At 34.8% G+C, this 6,821-nt stretch overlaps 1 pseudogene; it reads left to right on the top strand.

Moving 5' to 3' along the window:
• The first annotated feature begins 1,364 nt into the window (after nucleotides 1-1,364).
• LOC144551831 (cation/H(+) antiporter 15 pseudogene) lies at nucleotides 1,365-5,205 on the top strand (annotated as a pseudogene).
• The last annotated feature ends 1,616 nt before the right edge of the window (nucleotides 5,206-6,821 follow it).

The following is a 6,821-nucleotide window of genomic DNA, read 5'->3' as shown; positions in this document are numbered from 1 at the left end:
GTTTGTTCCATAGTCTAAGAACAAACATTTTGATATTAGCCAATCTATATATATATATATAAAAGAATTGGTTGGTAATTCCTAATTGATCTTAAAAATTACATAAACTGAATGTTCAATCTTAATTTAGAGACAAAACAGGGCATTGGAATATATGATAATTGCATTTTTCTTTTCTAATCTAATATGTAAGTCAAAAGAGAACTTTTCATACATTAATTCATGTGACTGTTTCATAAATCGGTTAAAACTACAAATCTGACTAAATATATACACCGATATGTGATTGTTTGCCTCTATTTTGTGTTGCGAACAGTACGTAGTTAGTCTAAATAAATAATTTCGTCAAACACATCGCGAATATACACTAATTTTATTTTAACAAAAAAAAATATAAAGCACACATAAAAATAAGATGACAAAAAAATCAAGCACAATAAAATAGAAAAAAAAAAATATGTGAAAAATCTTTTTGAAAAAAAAAACAAATCACGAGAATACAATACTTAGTCACAAGGAAAAAAAACACTTTCGGTCTCTTTTTTGTGAGTATTAAATAATTAAATAACTTTGATTTCTAACTTTTACGGAAAAAAAAATGGTCTCTCTAAATTTTCTTTTTTATCCATTCGGAATTTCCTGAGAAAATCTACATGGGGCCGAAGCCCAGTTTTTTTTTTTTTTTTTCCCACGATATCAACATTTTAATCTAATCATTAAGTTTAAAAATGACGAGAATATCATTGAGCAACCGTAATTTAGTTTTGTCTTTCAAATCGAGACTTAATTTTAGAGTTCGTTTTGAACAGTTGTAAATTTAGTATTTGACACTGCATCAGTTTAGACAGCTGCTTCCTTTTTGCTATATTAAGATGTCTTTGATAACTTTTAATAAGATAGAGATTGATTAGTTAGCTGTTTGCAAGATAAGTCTCGAAAGGGAAATTTTAACAGTTACTTCAATCTGAGTGATAGAACACAACTTGAGTAAAAAATATTGTTCAAGCAACTGATTAGATGCTTTTAGTTCAAATTAGTTAGACCTGATTTTAAGCGCTCTCTCCTTTTTTTTTCATAATTTCCTTAAAATGGCAAAGAAAGAGATAATATAAGAGGGTAAACTTAATTGAATCAAAGGGAGAAAACTCTACCACTGTATCATTTTTTGTTACATAGTTTATGAAGATTTTATTCTCCCCTTAATTTATCACAATCTCTCAAACTTTGATTACTTCAGGTGCCTAAGAAAAGTATTCTATTTCCACCAGCTTTTGATTTTCTTTATTAATTATATTCTATTACAGAACCTTCATTCAGTTCAAAAAATTCATCAAAATTCCTCTTTTGTCTCCATTCCAGCATAGATGGGGGCCTTCTCAAACATCATGACCGCGAATGCAACATCAAATGTATCCACTGCGATCAACTGTGCGAATCCAGACGCTATGTTGATGAATGGGCTATGGCGCAAGAAAACCGAGCTCTCGAAATTTGCACTCACTACTTATTTCGTTCAATCTATCTTCTTCATCCCGCTCTCGCGTGTTTTCGGCATCATCCTCTCCCCTCTTCACCAACCTCCCTTTGTTTGCGATGTCTTGGTACGTATCATGCATCTTATACTTAATTATGTCAAATTGAGTGATGACATGCGAAAATATAAATTTAAGCTCTCTTTTTTCCTTATTACATCTGACATTCAGGGCCAGTATCATTTTATCGATTGTACTAGTAGTTAAATTAATGGATTTACTTTATTGTTTTATTTTTAATCTTAACCCTGCATATCTTATGTTTTAGCAAGTATAATGAACTCAAAATCCAAGCTATTAGTTATAATCTCTCTGTTTTTTTTATTACTGTTGCTTCCTTTCAATTTAAAAAAAAAATCACTTGCTGAAAGTAGGGCCAACAATGTTACATAGGGTACATAACTATCATTATATTTAAATTTTAATCAACATTGTCATTCGTCATTACAAAAGTGATCAATCGCAAGTAATTTAATATTAAAATGAACTAAACTGAATTTACAATCACTTTTCTCTTTAGTCAAATAACTTCTCTTGTATGTAAATTTTATGTGTAGGTCGGAATAATATTCGGGTCTGGTTATGTAATTAAGGACCACAAATTCAATGAAATTTTTGTGTCAAAACTTAGCACACCTCTTCTAGAACTACTAGGCAACTTTGGACTTATGTACATGATGTTTTTAGCCGGTATCAAGCTTGATACAACACTTGTCAAAGGCATCAAGTGCAAATTTGCCATCACAACCGCCACCCTTTTTTTTCTTCCTGTAGTTTTTACCTTCGTTGCTAGCTTCCAACTTGGTATAGGCAAAGATCTCCTACTACAAGACGCCGACATACTTCGCGGTCTCGAGGCATACCCCACACAAATAAGTGATATGAACGGGATTGACACACAAGGTTTTATAAAGGAGATTAAGAAAATCGCAAAGCATCAAAGGGTATGCTTTTTATTGTTCATCTCTCTTGCCCTCTCGCTTACTTCGTTTCCTATGGTCTTTTACAAGGTAACAAGCCTAAAAATTATAAGCACTGAACCTGGCCGACTTGCTATATCGGCATCGGTGGTCAGCGAGTTGGTTGGTTGGGTTGCGTTAGCTGCACTGATTTGCTGGTGGAAACTTGAATTAGTTGCACCGGTGTACCTCACGTGTTGGGCTATTTTGTGGATTGTCTTCTGTTTAGTAGCAGTACGTCCAATGATACGTTGGCTCCAATGTCGAATGCTGAGCACGGAACAAATGACTAACCGTTATATCGGCTTGGTCATGGTAGGGATCGCTGCAGGAGGGCTATTGAATGAGATTGTTGGGATGCATGCTGCATTTGGTGCTTTCGTGCTTGGGTTGGCATTTCCGGCAGGGCCCCTTGCAGCTGCACTCGTTGACCGGTCAGAGGAGTTCCTAAAGAACTTTATGTATCGATTTTTCTTCGTCACGGTTGGATTTATATCAGATTTTGAGTTCACTAATCATCCCACAGTTAGAGAAAAGGGATCTAGACATGAAGGATCGGCTTTTGTGATTGTGATACTTGTAGCAATGGCATCTAAGTTGCTCTCTGGATTGATTGTTGCAGTTTCATTTTATATGCCCGCTAAGGATGGCCTCACACTTGGCATGCTCCTTTTAACCAACGGCCCCTTGAATTATTACGTTCTTAAGGCTACAGCTACCAAGAAGGTATGATCTCTATCTAAAGAGAATCTCAACTTGCTCCATCTAGTTTTGCTCTCTGTAAAATTTTAACAAACAAAATACACAAATTGAAGATGCTATCTTGGGTACACCAAGCAAAACATAAAAGTGAAATTTTACAAAAATACCCTCTAAATTTTGTTTCTTTCCTCAAAATTTGCCATTTATGGATATTTTTTTTAAGCTATATATATTGCTTGTACACTTTATTTTCCATTTTTATCTCTTTCTCTAAAGGCTATATTATATATGCCTTGTATTTCATTATATAGATCAGAGATGCACTGTAATATCTAAGAGTATAATAATGATCAATTAATGGAATAATATTTCTTCTTCAAACATTTGATCAAATTGTATCTGAAATTCTAGATCTAATACTCTCGCATAGTGCCAATTTTTTAAGATAGCACCATAAACTTTTACTAATTCATACTGTACGTCCTTCTTAAAGCTAAATATTAGTTTTAATAATGCCTATGACTTTTGTGTTGTCGATTAATTACTTTTTAGTTTTTTACATGTTGTCCTTTTTAAGATTATATAAGTGAGTCTTTGACCTTTAATTAATGTAAATACAATTGGTGTGAGCCACCATACATGATTAATTGTTTGCCTAGATTGATGGATTAACAAATGAAATGCAGGTGTTCAACCGAGTAGAATACATGGCAGTTCTTGTGGGAATCACGCTGACTACTGCAGTAGCATCGCCATTAGTAGCATTAATCCTCCGTCAATCTAAGCGGCGTGTTGTATATAGGCGTCGAAACTTGCAAAGGTCGGCGCATGACAGTGAGTTACGCATGGTCGCTTGTGTGCATAACTATCGTAATGTCCCGTCCATCATTACCCTCCTAGAGGCCTCTAACCCTACCATGCAATCACCAATCTTCCTGTATGTGCTTCAACTTATCGAGTTGGTCGGGCGTGCATCGGCAATGCTGATAGTGCACAATCAAGATTCAAGACACGGTTGTTATCGTCAACAGAACATTGCCACCTCGAACCGAGGAGAGCAACAAACAGAGCTAATAAATGCATCCTTTGAGAATTATGAACAACACTCCGGTGGAGTGTCCGTGCAGTTCCTCACCGCCATTTCACTGTATGTAACTATGCACGAGGACATTATTACCATAGCTGAGGACCGTCATGCCGCTCTCATTATGTTACCATTCCACATGGCTGTAGGAGTTTCGGGTGAGCTAGAGACCGTTAACCCGGCCATACGCACTATCAACCAGAATGTCATTGCAAAAGCTCCATGTTCCGTGGCCATATTTGTCGATCGGGATCTTGCTATAGCTACCAATTTTGTAGCAGAAGCACAAAACTTGTCGATCAATGTGGCATTATTATTTTTTGGGGGTCCAGATGACCGTGATGCACTCGCATATGCATGGCGGATGGCAGATCATCCCGGTGTAAACCTCATTGTGCTACGGTTCATCCCTGAAGACAAGATAAACTCATCGGTTGCTGGAACAATGTCACAAAAAGAGTTTGCTGAGCTCATAGAGGCAGATCCAGATCAACAGCTAGACGAAGACTTCATTGCTGAGTATAGGCAACAAATTGTAGGCAATGAATCTGTGGTGTATGCCGAACAAGTAGTTAGCGATAGTGAAGAAACAGTAGCCGCCATTCGATCGGTGGAAAATTGTGATTTGTTTGTAGTTGGACGAGGGCATGGAAGGTCCTCGGTATGCACAGTAGGACTCGAAGAATGGAGCGAATTTTCCGAGCTAGGGGTTATAGGAGATTTTTTGATATCATCAGATTCAGAGATAAAGGCTTCTGTGCTCGTGATACAGCAATATACTGGCACGGGATTAGGATCAGAAGCAAGCACAGCAGTGCCTTATAATTCTCAGATGAAGATAATTGAAATCATAAAACACGTGGGCCATCAGTGCTGGAACAAAATATTTGAACCAAAATCTGAGGAGAATAGAAGAACAAATTGTTAATTAATTTTTTATACGTAATTTGTAATTAGTGATGTTCTCTTAGGTCAAATTTTAAGATTTTTGGATTTACAAACACATCCATTGATTTTGAATTACAAGTCGATTGCTAATTTTATTAAGCACATGCACATCCATGACCGGAATTTGCATTTAAACAGATTATGAGATAAAAGGCTTAACTAATTGGGCCCCGTTTGAACTCCAAGAAGGAAATTTTGCCATATTTGCTATGTTAACCGAGAATAGAAACTTGAAATAGCAAATATTTTTAGACAAACAAAAAATAATTAAAGAGGGAATTATCACGGATTCACGGACTGACGAGATTTGATCAGGCTTGAGCAGAATCTTGCTTATTTTTAGTTCTATTTTCAATCTAAATGAAGTGAGTTGCGCCTACTGTACTATTGCCGAACCATAACATAAAAATATTTCATAAATCGAAACATATCGAAGATGCTGAAATGTATAAAACATAATAATTATATATGCTAGTTGGAACAATGACAGATTTAAAGATTAGCTAGGGGTGCTCAACCACCTTATGATTTCAAAATTTTAATTATATAAATTAAAATTGAATTGAATTTTATTTTTTATTATAACTTTTTATATAGTCTTACTCATGAAAATCAAATGTTTATTTATAATTTAGTGGTTAGAGCTCTATTTTTGTGAATGTTAAAATTCGGGTTCAAATCATATCTACCGCATTACGTATTTTAAATTTAGTTTTCTTGTCAAGATTTTCTAGTTTCGCACTTGAACTGAAAATTTGAACCCAAATTTTCAAAATTAACATGACAAAATTCTAACTACTCAATTACACCCACGCATTTAGTTCTGCCCTTGTTTAATTAATTTTAAAAATTATAAAATACAGAAAAATAAATTCGCTAATTGTATTTATGAAGTAACTTAGCAACGCCTGACTAATCTAGATCCACCTCTGATATCATAATTAGAGTAGACAAGACAGCATGCAAGTTTACAAAAACATTACAATATTGCAGCGTAGGGGGTGTAAACAGTCGGATACGGATCGGATAGTGATTTTACTGTATCCGTTATAATTTTTTGGATACGGATACAGAACGAATGTTAAATGTTACAGATACGGATCAGATATCGGACAGATACGGATATTTTTCATAATTAGCTTGTTGGTTACAAAACATCTATTATATTATTAAAATATTAATCACTAATTATGTCATAGTGTTATATTATTCATTAAAATATATATCTATATATAATTTAATAAATTATTGGTACAATATACAATTTAATAAATCAATTTAAGAACATATAACATATTTGTTGTGGTTTAAAAGTGTAAACGGTCGGATACGGATAGTTAAAGGTCTTACTGTATCCTTATTCGTTATAATTTTTCGGATACGAATAGTCTCGAATACAGATACGGATCGGATAATTTAGGTAATTTTTCGAATTCGGATCCGGACGAAATCGGATAATATCCGATCCGTTTACACCCCTATTGCAGCGTCCTTTTAATTAACCCGTTACACCGAAAGCTACACAACAAGGCAACCAAAAAATACAGGCCATTATTTGACATGGAGTTCTCCTGTATCGTACAATGGAGACGATTA

The sequence above is a fragment of the Carex rostrata genome, chromosome 3, assembly GCF_964058835.1.
Source record: "Carex rostrata chromosome 3, lpCarRost1.2, whole genome shotgun sequence".
In the NCBI taxonomy this organism is placed as follows: Eukaryota; Viridiplantae; Streptophyta; class Magnoliopsida; order Poales; family Cyperaceae; genus Carex; species Carex rostrata.
Note: the sequence above shows the minus strand (reverse complement) of the source record. Positions and strands in the feature narration are given on the sequence as shown.